We start from the raw sequence: 16,591 nt of genomic DNA on the forward strand, positions 1-16,591 counted from the left end.
GCAACACGTAGTGCGTTATCTAAACGACTGATTCCAAGGGCACCCTTGTCTGGCTCACTCATAACATCGACAGGTTTCGATGGAACGCCCTCCACCAACCCTTTGTCTGCCCCGATTCTCTTTGACGTAGAAAACAACACCACCGACACCACGTTCTTGCTTTCCTCCAATAGCCCTGACGCCATTATGGGACTTGACTTACTGAAACACTTCCGAGCGACGATTAGGTGTTCTCAAGATGGAGTTCGAGTGTTTCTTTACGACAACCCCGTTCTGCTTAAACATTGTTCCCCCCGACACATGTTTTCCATCACCGACGTCGACGCGTCCCTGCTTGACACCCTACCTCCGTATCTGTGGGCCAAAGCGGATTCGGACGTAGGGCGTATGTTAATTGACCCAGTGCACATTACTGTCCGACCAGACGCAACACTCCCAAAACTCCCACAATACCGGATATCGCCAGAGGGCGAGAAGGCATTGGTAATGATTATCCAGTCGCTGATAGACGCAGGAGTGGTAGAGGAAGTGGTTAGCAACGTTTGCAACAGCCCTATCTTGCCCATTATCAAGAAGCAGGGAGAGGGAGATGAGAAAGCATACCGTTTCATCATCGACCTCCGAGAGATCAACAAAGTGGTGGTACCCCAGTACCCTGTGGTCTCAGACATCACCACCATCCTGACCTTGATTCCGTCCACTGCCACCACCTTTTCCGTCATCGACCTCAAGAACGCTTTCTTCTCCATCCCCATCCACCCAGACAGCCGATATCTCTTCGGCTTTACCCTAAAATCCCGCTCATATAGGTTTTGCCGAGCCCCTCAAGGCTACACGGAGAGCCCTAGCATCTACAGCCAGGCCCTCAAAAGGCAACTAGACCAAGTCCGGTTACCCGACGGGGTGGTGTTGGTACAATATGTCGATGACATCCTTTTGGCAGCCGACACCACCCCTCTAGCGGTTACCGCCACCATTCAACTCTTGCACTTCCTTGCGGAAAATGGCCACAAGGTCTCCAAGAAGAAGTTGCAATTCTGCCTACCCCAAGTCACTTACCTAGGCCACCTTCTGTCCAAAGATGGAAGGAAACTCACCCCTGATCGAATCCAGACCATTCTAGACACCCCTGTCCCTAAAACCCAGAAGCAGGTTCGCTCCCTATTAGGCCTCACCTCCTTCTGCCGACAATGGTTGCCAAACTTCAGCCTCGTTGTAAAACCACTGCTCTCTCTCCTAAACAAAGACGTCCCTTTCCCACTCCCTTGGACTCCTGAGTGTCAAACCTCCTTCACAGAACTACGAGATGCCCTTTGCTCAGCCCCTGTCCTGGGTACCCCTGATTACAGAAAGCCCTTCTCCCTTTACACTCACGAAAGGGAGGGGTGCGCTTTATCTGTCCTGACCCAGGCCATCGGTCCTAAGCAACGACCGTGCGCTTACTTCTCTGCCACTCTTGACCCTGTCGCCAGAGCCTTGCCTGCCTGCCTTCGAGCTGTAGCTGCTGCTGCAGTCTCTATCCGACAGAGTGAGGGGATTGTACTCTCGAATTCCCTCACGGTACTGGTACCCCATGCAGTCGACACCCTCCTGAACCAAACCAAGACGCAACATCTGACGAGTGCACGACTGACTGGATACGAACTAACCTTGCTTGCCCCCCATATCACCCTGAAAAGATGCACCACACTGAACCCAGCAACTCTGCTACCCTTGCCAGAGAACGACCCCAATGTGCACCCCGTACATGACTGCGTGACTCTTACGGACGAACAGACCAGGAGTAGGGTCGATCTCAGAGACACAGCTTTCCCTGACCCCGACGGGGAGTTGTGGGTGGACGGTTCTTGCATCAAACTCTCCGATGGTACCACTTCCGCTGCCTATGCAGTCACCACGGCTCGAACTGTAGTAGAAACAGCCCGCATCACCCAGCGATCTGCCCAGGCAGCGGAACTGATTGCTTTGACGAGAGCCTGCATCCTGGCAACAGGAACCACGGCGAACATTTACACCGACAGCCAGTATGCCTTCGGGGTGGTTCACCATTTTGGGCTCCTCTGGAGGGAGAGAGGATACTTGACCTCACACGGCACACCCATTCTGCACGGGGATTTAGTCTCCGCCTTAATCGAAGCTGTCCTCCTCCCCAACAAACTTGCCGTTATCAAATGCCAGGCACACAAGAAGGTGACAGACATTATTGGACAGGGAAATGCACTAGCCGACATCACCGCCCGAACGACAGCAGAAAATAGAACGACAACACGTATGTACGTGACCAGGTCACAAGCAGAAAACTGGACTGACGCCAAGGACACAATTAGAGACATACAAATGGCTAGCACACAACACGAATTGACTGAATGGGCACGGGTGGGATTGAAAGACGATGAAGGCTGCTGGCGGACAAAAGACACGAACAGATGGTTGCTACCTGATTCATACTTGATTCCCATATTAACCATGGCACACTCCCCAGCCCACATAGGATCAGCCCCCATGATCGAACTTGTCTCCAGGGTTTGGCACAATGACAAGATCCCAGATTCCGCCAAACGCCTGGTCCAACAATGCTTAATATGCCTGCAACACAACCCCGGGAAGGGAACTGTAGTACCCCGGGGGGGATTTGGGGTCCCAAACCACCCATTTGAAGTCCTGCAGATGGACTACATCCAGCTAGACAGATGCCAAGGCCTGAAATATGTACTTGTCGTGGTGTGCGCATTTAGCAAATGGGTGGAAGCATATCCGACCCGTGACAACACCGCTATGGCCACTGCAAAGGTCCTGTTAAAAGAGTTTTTCCCCCGTTATGGCCTCTGTCGTGTTTTATGGAGTGATAATGGCCCCCACTTTGTAGCCAACGTTATCCAGCTCATCCTAAATGGGCTGGGTATCAAACAGAAATTCCACGCAGTCTTCCACCCTCAATCTGCTGGGCTTGTCGAACGACACAACGCCACACTAAAGCTTAAACTGGCCAAAATAGTGGCTACGACGGGCCTGAAATGGCCAGACGCCCTCCCATTGGCATTGCTATCGATGCGCTCTACCCCCACCCGACATCACTTAACCCCTTATGAAGTTGTCTTCGGTCGACCCATGAGCGTCTGGTCTGCCCCGAAACCAACGTCCATTCATGACGTTCCGGATGTCCTAATGTCTGATTATCTGTACAAATTGACTGAAACTTTGTCTGTCCTTCATCAGCAGGTGCGGCAGGCCATCCCCGATGCTTCCAGGGGTCCGGGTCACGCCATCCAGCCGGGGGACTTCGTGCTGATCCGAAACTTTCAGCGATCAAAGAGTTTGGAACCCCGGTGGACGGGCCCCTGGCAAGTGCTGATCACCACTCGGACCGCACTTCGAGTGGAGGGGAAGAAACACTGGCTGCACGCTCATCACTGCAAAAAGGTCTCTCCAGCCCTGGCCACGACAGACACCGTCAACACCCAAGAAGAGCTCCTGAACCGGGACCGACCATCGTTGAGCTGCTACCCTGATACAGAGACACTTGAACTTTCAAAACATCCTGACCCCACTGTGCCATCTCGAGAAGGGTATTTCCTGCGTCGAAAGGAGGGAGCTTCGGCTAAGTAGGCCACGGACTAAGCTTAAGAATCTCAGAACGGTGACCCAAACTACCAAGGGTTACCTGGAGAGAAGCTAAAACTGAGTCTGTGGTCCTGCCCACTACCGAGCACCTTGAAGACGAAGATGATGGAAGCGCCAGATAAGAAGATGATGGAAGCGCCAAACAAGAAGCCGACTGAGACAACAGGAAATACCCACTACAGAAATCCGAGAACAGATAGACTCCATAGCTCAAAGACAATTGCACTCTTCATCGTAATCCTCCTCTGTTTTCTCCTCATGACTACGCTCTGGATTATGGAAGAACACGCACCTGCTCACGAAACATTCCTAACCACTGCTCAGCCTACCACCACGAAGGAACATTATCTAATTTCGCTCTCTCCTCAACTAAGAGAGAGGCGAAAGGAGTTTTGGAACAACTCTTTCGTGCAGCTACTTCACCAGCACAATCTTGCCACCAACGCCACCAACTGCTGGATCTGTGGGTTGCTACCCCATGCCACTGGACATTCAATACCATTCATCCCTTCACCCTTCTCCGTCCACGGCTCCTGCCTTGCCTGGCTGATCCTCCTGCAAGAGAGCTATACGGAAAATGCCACCTCCAGCAGAGCTGCAGCACATTCTTCTCATGGGGCCGGGCGAAACAAGACAAAGACACACTTCTGCCCGCTGACCCCCAGCGACTCAATCCAAATGGACATTCCGGCCAAAGAACGAATCGAAATGCAGGTGTTCCACAATCCAACCAGACCCACCTTCTCCTATCTGCGGAAACGAACGGCTGCCACTCTGACTGTAGCCCTGACGGTCATCAACGTCACAGGCCACATGTGTGTAGAAGGACTTGGGACACAGCTGGTGGGTCACAGCGCTTGCCGCTTTACCAGAACTTTGGACTCCACGGATCCACCTTCCTTTGTGTCATCCCCAAACATGTATTTCATCTGTGGCACTAAGGCCTACACCTGGCTCCCCAAAGGCTGGGGGGGCACTTGCTACATCTCCTTCGTCCTTCCTCCAACTTATGTGGCCCCAGCGAATCACCACAGGCAAAAACGAGCAAAAGACGTTGAGCAAGCCGACTCAACAGGAGCACAGTTCCTCGATGCTATGAAAGGACTCGTCCCCCTCTGGGGCCCGATGGCAAACAGCCGCGCCATCCGACATTTGACTCAGGCAGTCGAGACAACCATGAACATCACAGCGGGCATCTTTGCCAACAACACTGCCGAGCTCCAAGCGGTCCGTTTGGTGGCTCTTCAGAACCGCCTCGTTCTAGATGTGGTTCTGGCGGACCGTGGAGGAGCATGCCGCATTATTGGGGCCAGCTGTTGTACATACATACCGGACAACTCACCCTCAGTGTACAAAGCCATCGAACATCTTCACAGACTCTCTTCGGAAGTCCACCAAGAGCAAGAAGAATGGTCGCTTGGTGGTTGGTTCTGGGACACCGTCAAAAGCTGGGGCTGGAGACTGCTCACCATTATCCTGATTCCCGTAGTTGTAATATGTGGCCTATGCTTAGGGATTCAATGTTTGCCACCTATGTGTTCTTTATGTGCGAGTTGTATTTTTCCCAAAACTGTGGACATTGGAAGCGAACACATGAGGGCATTATATGATGCCGAAGTTAGGAATTTGATGAAAATTGACATTGAGTAAGCAAGTTGGCTAGATATGTTGAAAAGGGAGGACTGTTAAAAGTTAGGCTGAAAACCGTCAACATTATCGGCGCCCTCTTGCTCTCCTTAAACCTTTTGTGCGCGTAAAACAGCCGCCATTTTGGACACCATGGCTTCCCCGCTCTCGCCGAGAGCCAGCGCGTCTCTCTCTCTCTCTCCTAACTTCGCTGGCAACCCCCCCCCCTGCTTGCACCTGCCTTGAGTCATAAACCCCTCTTCGGCACTGCTCTGCCCCAGGCTCTCATCCTGTTCCCAGCGCGACACCTCCCTGCTTCCCCGTCATGACCTCCGGCCCTTTTGATGCAAACCCCTTTTCCCCGTATGTCCGTCTGTCTTCCCCGTTCCCAGGCCGACACCTAGCTCTGCCGATACCATTCTCTTGCCCCTCCCCATACAATAGGAAGCTTCCCTCCTCAAAGGACCCCCGAGATGATCAAAGCCCCCCCCCCCATCCCACGAGATCCGATCGAAACCCGCACACTCCGTGAATCGGCGGAATACCCAGCTGCGCAATGATCATCACCTGTTGTGAACGGGGCAGGGACTTCCACTGTAGCCTTGCATGGGAACGGGCTGGGAAGGGGGGATTCTGAGGATGTCTTTCCGTACATCAAAGTATCAACGAGAATGTGTTACATGTAATAAAGAGATAAACTCGTGTATAAGAGGCCAGGCCTCCGGGATGCAGTTAGAGCACCTCAGAACGATACCTTCTGTCCGTTTTCGTTGTGTTCTCCTCCGGAGCGAATAAAAACCTTGTTTCCTGCCTTCCAGTCTCCAGCGCCTGCCTCTTCAATAGTTTAACTTCTTTGTGGGTTCAAGAGGCGACATCGCCGGGCAATAATTAAGGATCTTATATTCTGGTTGGTAGTGCCCCCCAGTTTGTATTTTTCCACAGTTGGAGTGCCCTCCTGGCAAACACTCGCAGCTTATTTGAAAGTCTCAATGTCTCAAGGCAGTGCACCAATATCTCTTCTCTGCAGCAGGCGCTACAGATAGTGTGCTCTCCATTGATCAAGGGCACAGATCATCTCATGCAGATCCAAGTACTATTAATTAGGAAAGAGCAACAGGCTTTCATACTCAGCAACATTTTCAGACTCCAACACTCGCTTTTCAGTGTCAGTGGTTGCTCGGGCTGCTCTTCCATTTAATCATAGGTACCACAATGTAGTGCCTTTTGCTGCTCTTGGATCCTCCTGTGCACTGCACTTCCGTTGGAGCAAAGGAAAAGGGGGTGTGTGGCCAAAACTCAGGCCAAGGGGCTCAATGGACTGCCTACTGTCAGAGGTTACCAGCACATGACAGGTGAAAAAAACTAAAGCCTCGAAGCAACAAGGATCCTTCTCTTTTGCTCTTTTGCACTGAAAACTTGTTCTGTGATGTCCAATGCCGTCTGATGGAGCAAGTATTATTCTTTGGAGATATCACTGATGACACGCTGGCGATTGCTGTCTGGGTGCTGGGACTTTTTCATCTGTTAGCTGTCGCTAATGGGATTGTGGGTGAGTTCAACAGGTTATTATTACTTAATCCCGCAGAACCTAGTGACGTAGGAAATGGCATAGTTGTTATTTTCCTTCAATTCAGTACAAAAACAGTTCATTTAACAAAGGGACTGCAAACAGGTGGCCTGCAATCTGCAAAGGAGTGGCTTTACGCCATGGAACTATTGTGATCTAAATACACTGTCATTCTCATAGAATACAAAGACAAAGGCAATAAGCAAAACAGTGCCTCTAATTTCTTCAATTGGGTTTCCATGTGAGAGCATATCCTCTACCATCTAAGGGTAGATAACTATATGAGAATTTTATCTAAATGGATGTCCTAACACATAGTGGCATCATCTAATGAGGTAAACACATTTTTTCTCTCAATAATTACATATAGGTGTTCCTAAATTCCTTATCTAAAATATTTCAAAAGAGAAATCACATGATACATATTATCAGGGACATGTAGATACCTCCCTTTTAAAAACTGTGCATCAAGTGCACTATGCAATACACAGGCTAATGATCAAAATGTGGAAACTTGTCTTATAATAGCATTGAGTCTGTTAACCAGTCCATCACTACCATGACGGTCAGACTGGAAAACATCAGAGTAGGCCTAAAGAATTTTTTTTAAAAACCTTATTATACAAAAGCGATTTATACATAATATGGGGGTCTCTGGTACATTACTGCAATCTGGAAGTGTGAACCTAATACAATAATAATAATAAAAGAAGGCTAACTGGTGAAAGGAATATGGAAAAGGGAAAATGGGACTAGGACACACCTAAAATCCCCAATTACTACTCACGATGCAACATCAATCAGGGGAAAAATTAAGCCTTGTTTTCTTTATGGTACAAAGCCATACACTATTCAGGAAGCAGAACATAACTGACTAATGTTATATAAAAATTAGGTCACCATGCACAAAAGTCACAGATCTATAATTTATCCTTACGTCCAATTCAGGATACATAATTTTAGGGCTGCCTGTTCCTTACAGGAAAGGGGACAGTAATGTGACTGTAGGTGAAACCTTGTTTCCTGTATATCTTTTTTATTTTCCTTCAAATACCATTAAAGCCAAATTTGACATACACTGATGAAGTGTTGTCTGTCTTTCTGTGAAATTTAGTGTCAAAGCAAATCTATCCAACTGTTTGCAGGATACACATCGTCATGTATATCCCTTCACACCACAGGTAAACTTGTAATAGTATCATAAGCAGCAACATAAAACATAAAACATGCAAAAAAAACGCACAAAACGGACATGTCAAGCCATCAGATATACTCGCTGTATATCAAGCACAAAAAAAGCATAGACAAAACAATAGCATATATAAATGAGCGGTGACACATAATGCCGTGTCAGGTTTAAAATCCTTACCCTCCTTTTTGATAGTAGATCACCAATTAGTGGATATCTGCTGTCAAATACAACTTTCAGACACACAGAACCAGCAAGAACAATTCATGATAGAACCAAATACACAAACATGAAAAACGCATGGACATTTCTTTCCAAAGGAGTTACGCAAAAACACATCTCATTTCAACCAACCAAACTCACGTGTCTTGTCAGCCTTAAAATCACCCGGAACAATCCATGAATGATCTGCGGGCAGAAGCAGGAAAAAAAAACACAACACACAAAAGAGAGACATTTTTCATAACAAACAAATATCAATTATAACTTTTAATCAGAAGACAAAACATAATACACATTAATAGACACAAAAATAAATTTCCATTACTTAACTGTTGCCATCTTGTCAGTCACCTTGCAACATGAAGCTTTTTTAACTTTCCAAAAGTACAATTCTTTCACTGACACTCCATGTTAGCCTTGCCCCTCAATTCGTTCTCACTTGGGCATATAGCCTTCAACATTTGAATAAAGAGCTTCCTCTTATTTTCTGTCTAAAACTTAATGCAATGCCTCATTTTCTGTCAAATAAAAGCAAATAGCGGACATCAATTTTTAGAGCAGAAATACAAATGTATCATTTCTGCAGAGCATTTAGCATGTGTTGGGACTTTCAAAGAAACCTTTTTCATATTTTTCCTTTGGAATTAAGGGCCAGATGTAGGTAATTTTAATTTACCACCTCTTAAATACCGATTCATACCGAATCGGTATTTAAGAGGTGGTAAAATAGAGGGGGGGAGATGTAGGTATTTCAGAATCGGTAAATACCGAATCGTTAAGATTCGGTATTTACCGATTCTGTAAATACCGATTTGGTATTGCCCATTGATTCCTATGGGCCTTGCAGCCCATAGAAATCAATGGGCAATACCGATTCTGTAATTACAGATTTGGTAAATACCGATTTTAGCAAGGGTGCAGGGGGTGTCACTTTGACACCCTCTGGCACCCCAAAAATAGGCATGTGCGCCATGTGGCACACAGACATGCCCTAAGGGCATGTCTGTGTGTCACATGGCACAGGTGTGCATGCACACATGTGCATGCACACCTGGATGCAGTATTTTACCACCCAATTGTATTGGGTGGTAAAATACCGATTCTTAAAGCCCTGTGGCACTCTGACATGTGCCAGCTACATCTGCATTTACAGAATCGGTATTTTACCGAGTCTGTATTTACCGATTCAGGAATTTTACCGAATCGGTAAATACAGAATCGGTAAAATACCGATTCTGTAAATGCATGCCCTACATCTCAAAATCCAATTACCGGTCGGTAACGGCCGAATTCGGCCATTACCGACCGGTAATTGGCCACCTACATCTGGCCCTAAGTTCTTTAATTTTGTGGAGAAACCAGAAACCCTTCCTTTTAGAGGCCTGTTTAGCAAGGTCATTCTGCATTTCACAGAGACAAGTCCTAATTTAAAAGGTCACAAATGTCAACATGACAGCCTCCTTCCATTGTTTACAGGAAAACTAAAGATAGCATCTTTGCGCAACTTGAGCAGCCTGTTCTCCTAGCCCACAGCTTCTTCTAGCCGCCACTCTCTGCTCATTCTGAGGCTGACAAAGGCAAAAGGCCTTCCGGATTCCTCCTAACCTGCAATAATTCACTCTATTTAAAACACATGTTATATATATTACTCCTGTTAGGGGCTATAATTTATTTCTATACTTATATTATTAAAACATTTACTGTGAATAATTCGCAGAACATAAACACACATACCAGTTTTTAGAACAAATGCTTGTTTGCAATGGTACTCATTTCATCAACCTTAAATAGATGAAGGTCTCAGTTAGGTCCAGCCAAAGTTAAAAACCTTCAACACTGATATTAAACTCAAACCTCTGCACCAGGCACATTGGCTCACTGAGCCATTAAACGCAACCCCAAATGGGAACAACCTGCAAATTTGTGTTTTATACCTAAATGTATGCATTTACTGAAGCCTAAAGCACTTTAAAGCTATTTTAAATCGCAAAAATACCCAAATTCAACTTTGATATTTGGGGCACTTAAAAATAAATATCCTATAAGTATGTTACATATTAATCATCCTCAGAATGTTCTTTACACATTACAGAGATTAGACATTAGACATATCTCATGTAAATCCTTAGAAAAATTAGTTTTTTACGCCTGCGCTAAGTGAAATTCTATATGCTAATGTCTTCATTATGCAGTGCAACACAACTCAAAGGCTGCCATGCACAAAATGGAACCCAAGGGTTCAGAATTCACGGAACCTCAGCATAAATTAGCACACAGTAGTCATGATACTACCACATACATGTGCTATACAATATCATATAACACTACATTCAAAAACAGAACATACTACAATTATTCTAATGTTTTTAGTGCATTCAAGCAACTTCATAAGCACAAATGACTTCAAGATCCTCTCGTACGCCGACGACACGCAACTCATACAATCCCTCTCGGACAAGTCCCGGCACAAGAAACAAGTTCCCCGACTGCATGACCAAAGTTGCTAACTGAATTAAAGTCAGCTGCCTCAAGCTTCAACATCCAACAAGACAGAAGTATTGATCTTTGGCAAGAACACCTCGCCATGGGACTCCAACTGGTGGCCGGTTGAACTCGTACCAACATTCAGCACCCATGCCAGGAACCTCGAAATAATGATCAACAGCAAACTGAGCATGACTGCACAAGTCAAAACCATCACTGCAGCCTGCTTTCACACCTTGAAGATGCTGAAGAAGATTTTTAAATGGCTCCCAAGCCACATTAGAAAAAATTCCCTCATGCCCTATCACCAGCAAGTTGGACTACAGTAACACCCTCTACGCCGGGATCACCATCAACTCACTAGTAGACTTCAAACTCAGCAGCCAGACTCATTGTCAACCTCCCACACAGAACTAACTTCACACCACAGATCAGGGACCTCTGCTGACTCCCGATACACAAATGTGCTCATTTCAAACTCCTCACACACACATTCAAGGCACTACACAACTTAGGCCCCACCTTACGTGAGCAGTCACATTAAATCCACCAACCACCTAGACGCTTCTGCTCCACAGAATTCCTACTCGCACACACCCCATGCATACACCAAACCAGATCAGAAAGAGAGGCATGCTCTTACGTCACTCCTAAAGTGTGGCACTGCCTCCCACTCCACATCAGAGTCTCTTCCTCACTTCTTGAATTCCACAAGAAGCTGAAGACCTGGTTTTTCAATTAACCAAACTACCTTAGGCAGAGCTAGGCCCTCACTTTACAAATACACATATCACAAAACCAATGCACATCATAGCCTCAATGCCACGATATGGCATCACATGACTTCCCCCTAACAGCACACTACTAGTCACTTTGTATACTGCCTAGCTGCACAAGTGAGTGACAGTTCCACAATGTCATAATAAACACACATTGCCAGTTTTCATGTTACCAGAAGGAAGATTAAGTGGGTAAAATCCCTCCTTCTCCGGGGCCCCCAGGGGTGCCTGGAGGGGATGGGGGGTGAGTGTAATCTGTAGGATTTCGGAGATTTGATTAAACATGTGTCCGAAACTTGGGGACCACCAGGCACTCCCACCACATATGAAAATATGTGCCTCGAGTCTGGCACGCCCGCTAACAACTATCAACAAACCCCATCATATGGGACAGTCAGGTTGGGGTAAGATACCAATGCAGGAGCAATTTATAGGCACTTTCCTTGTATTGGTTGCACATAGAGGACTTACCCGCTCTCTGCCTTATTGCACCCCAGTCATCGATTTCCTGTTCCATTTTTAGGTCACAGCCTACCAGGCAACCCAGCTGTCTGGTATGCGAAATAAATATTGAGGAGATTCAGAAACCTGGCCTAGGATTGCATTAAGCCTGTTGCTTACCATTCACTTTGTGGTTTGTAACTCATACTTTCTGCCTTTCAATTTGCTGGCTTTATTTGCTTAGGCTGTGCAGCTTGAGTTTGTTCCTTCTGTTGCGCAAACCTTGCTTACTGTCTTTTTCCACGAATTTGCTTTCTGTAAACAGCCTTTAAATCTTGTTCTTATTTTGTCACGTTTGCTGGGCATTCAAAGAGAAAGATCAAATGTCAAGCTGCATCTTCCAAGGGATTATGGTGTTTACCTTTCTTTCACTCACTTCAAAGTGAGATCATTTATGTGCCAATCCATCATGCTGAGTACCCATGGGAGAGGACAGGCTATAGGATGTTATTTTTTGTAGCACACAACAAAAATGAACTGTGCTGATATTTCAGAATACATCAGGATGAGAAAAAAAGAAATGAAGCAATTTTTTTTCTAATTCTGAAGGGTGGTGGAAACAAATATTTTAATACAGTCACGACTGATCAATAAACTAGGTGATGACATTTCCACACATTATCGTTTGTGCGCAGTAAAACTGTATCTGTGCATATATATTGGCCATGTCAATTGAAGATGTGTTGTCGGTCAAGGCATTGCACCATCACACCAAGCACATCCAACACTCCACCACTTCTCTTTACACTACTCCATTCTACAACACCCTGCTCCACTCTATGCCATGCCACTCCACTCTGCGACACTCCACTGTAAGACACTATGACACATCTCACGACTCCCATCCATGCCCCTCCAATCTATGCCCCTCCACTCCACTTACCCCACTCAACATCAATCTACCCCACTCCACTCCTATCTATCCCATCCACTCCAATATACCCCACTCCACTTCAATACAGTCTACCTCAATCTACTACACTCCAATCTACGCCCCACTCCACCCAATCTACCCCACTTCACCCCACTCAACCCAATCTACCCCACCCCACTGAACCCAATCTACCCCACTCCGCTCCGGTCTACCCCATTTCACTCCAATCTACCCCATGCCACTTTACTCCAGTCTACCCCACTCCACTCGAATCTACACCCCTGTACTCTACCACACGTCAATCTAGACCAGCCCATCCCAATCTACCCCAACCCACCCTTCTCTACTCCACCCCACTCCAATATACCCCAATCTACCCCACTCCAGTCCAATCTAACCCACTCTAATCTATCCCATTCCAATTTACCTTAATGAACCCCACTCCATTCCAGTCTACCCAACTCTAATCCACTAAATCTACTCCACTCCAATGTACCCCAAGCCACCCTAATCTACCCCCTCCACTCCAATTTACTCCACTGCAATCTCCACTCCAATTTACCCCATTCCAATCTATCACAATCTATCCCACTCCACTCCACCCCATCTACCCACTCCACTCTAATCTGCCACACTCCAATCCACCCCACTCTAGTACACTCCTATCTACCGCACTCCAATCTCCATTTCACTCTATCCAACTCCACTCTAGCCTACTGCACTCCACCCAATCTAACCCCTTTAGTCCCCTCCAATCTAGCCCACTCCACTCTGCCCAAATCTACACTGCCCCCCTCTACCCCCAATCCACCCCACTCCACTTCTCTCCAAACCATCCCACTCCAATCTACCACACCCCACTCCAGTCTAGCTCAGTCTACTCTACTCCCATCTACTTCACTCCACCCCACTCCAATCTACCTCAACCCATTCCAATCTGCCCCACCCCACATTACACCACTCCACACCAATCTACCATACTCCACTTCAATGTATCCCACTCCACCTTATTCCAATCGACCCCACTCCAATCTGCTATCACACTCCATTCCAATCTGCCCCACTCTAAGTACCCCACTCCACTCTGCTGCACTCCAATCTTCCCCAATCCACCCCACACCACTCCTCTCCAATCGACCCCACTCCACTCAAATCTATTCAAATAAAACTCACTTCACTCTACTCCAACCTACCTGATCCACCCCACTCCTTTATACTGCACTCTTATCTACCCCCACTCCACCCAAATCTACCCCACTCCACTCCAATATACCCAAATCCCATTCCACTCCAATCTATCCCACTCTACTCCAACCTACCCTATCCCATTCCACTCCAATCTAACCCACTCCAATCTATCCCACTCCACCTCAGTTTGCCCAAATATACCCCACTCCAATCCACCTCACTCCAATCGACCCCACTCCATTCTACCCCACTTCAGTCTACTCCACTCCAATCCAGCCCACTCCAATCCACCCTACTACACTCTAATCTCCCCATCCCTACTCCACTACAATCTACCAGACTCCACCCCCAATATACCCCACTACAATGTACCCCATTCCACTCTAAACCAATCTTCCCCACTCCATGCTACCCAATTTACCCCATTTTACTCTAAACCAATCTATCCCTCTACCCAACTCCAAACTACTGCACCCAATTCCAATCTACTCAGCCCCAATTCAAACTACAACACTCTATTAATCCCACTCAACTCCAATCTACCCCAATCCATCCCAATCTACTCCACTCTAAACCACCAAATTTACCCCACTCCAAGTACCTCAATGCACTCCAATCCATCCACTCCAATCTACCCCACTCATTCCAATCTATCCTACTTTAATCCACTCAATTTACCCACTCCAAGTCTCTCACTAAACTTCAATCTGCCCCACTCCACTCCACCCCACCCCACTCCAATATAACCCAATCCACCCCACACCACTCTTCTCCATCTACCCCACTTGACACCAATCGACCTCAATATACCTAACTTCCCTCTACCCCAATCTAACCTGACATACCCTAAGCCTATCTACTCCAATCCACTCAAATCTACCCCATTCTCCTTCATTATACCCCACCCCAGTCCACACCAATCTACCCCACTCCACTCCAATCTACCCACTGCCCTCTACCCCACTGCACAACAATATTCCCCACTCCATCACAATCTACCCCAATCCACTCCAATTAAACCTACCCCACTTCAATCTACCCCACTCCATTTTTCCCCACTCTACTCCACTACAATCTACCACATTCTATCCCACTCCACTCTAAACCAATCTACCCCACTTCATGCTACCCCAATCTACCACACTCCACTCTAAAACAATCTACCCCACTCCATGCTACCCAAATCTACGCCACTCCACGTTACTCTACTCTACACCAACCTACTCCACTCCACGCTACTCCAAATTACCCCACACCTTGCCACTAATAACTAGCCATGCTGAACAGCAGCCACACTGGTGTACAACATGGCTAAAACACATTGCCAAAGCCAATAACTCTTGCATAGGCGAGACCTATTGGCATTGCCAATGCTTGGATTTCTCTGCTGCTGGAAGTCCCGAGCCAAGGCTCATGGCAGCGGAAAAAGGGGATGACATGACTGAGCATCCGCTCGTATTTTACCCATTGGCACTCTGGTGAGAGCGACTGAATACATGTCATGTCGTTGTATCAGTGATTGGCATCACACCAGGTTATTTGTGGATCAACAAAGTAAAAGCATGTGGGCTTTGGGGGAAGATTGGGAATTTTACATTTTGTTGACAAGTACAAAAATCTCTGACTGTCAAGATTACAGACATGCGGACTCACAACAATAACAAGACACCCATCCACATACACACATGTGTGCACATTCAGACACATACAGGCACAAAGTCAGGCGACAAACATCATAGAATGTGGTGGAGAAAAGGTGGACTTCATGTAAACTCATGAAGAATGAATTGTCTCCAATTACTTTGTGGGAACAAATAATGAATTAGACGGGTGCATATGTTAAAATACTGTAAACGTACAACTCACGGCAGTAGCATGTTTACTCAGGCGCGCTGGCGCAACAGTATAATGTATATGTATTTATATAGCACTTACTGCCTCTGACAAGACGTTGAAGTGCTTTTCGTTGAGTAGCGCGTTACTTCAGAACTCAAAAGGATTAATGGTGGATTTGTATAGGGAAATATGAGTAAATTTGATAAGCTTCCCTCACACTCCGGACATGCCTACCACACACAGAAAGAGTACAGAATGGAAAGCAGGGGGCTACCAGGTACGCAAGCGCCCCTCGTATCAGAAAATGTACAATAGTTGGAACCGCAGAGCACCTTTTCCTCACAAATGGAACAAGCGCAGCATGGTCAAAAGCTCCGACGCAGCCATCAAGTATATGGATGAGATACAACACATGTAGGTCTCCTGAACACAAACACACACACACAAAATACCGGTGCAACCCATGCAGACGGTGAAAGCTTCCTTCCAATACAATTCTGTCGAACACACCCTGATGAGTTTCAGCATGGACGTCAGCAGGGCAAGCTTCTCTCAGTCACGGAACAGAGATATCAAGGCAACGGCGGTGGACTCTTTCTTTAACCGCTTCAGCGCGGCGCAGATTCCTGCGCTGTGCTGAACGTTCTAATGAGCCTATGGGCTCATGACGGAACGGTTCCGTCATAAGCACAGCTCAACCGACG

The sequence above is a fragment of the Lissotriton helveticus genome, chromosome 5_1, assembly GCF_964261635.1.
Source record: "Lissotriton helveticus chromosome 5_1, aLisHel1.1, whole genome shotgun sequence".
NCBI lineage: Eukaryota > Metazoa > Chordata > Amphibia > Caudata > Salamandridae > Lissotriton > Lissotriton helveticus.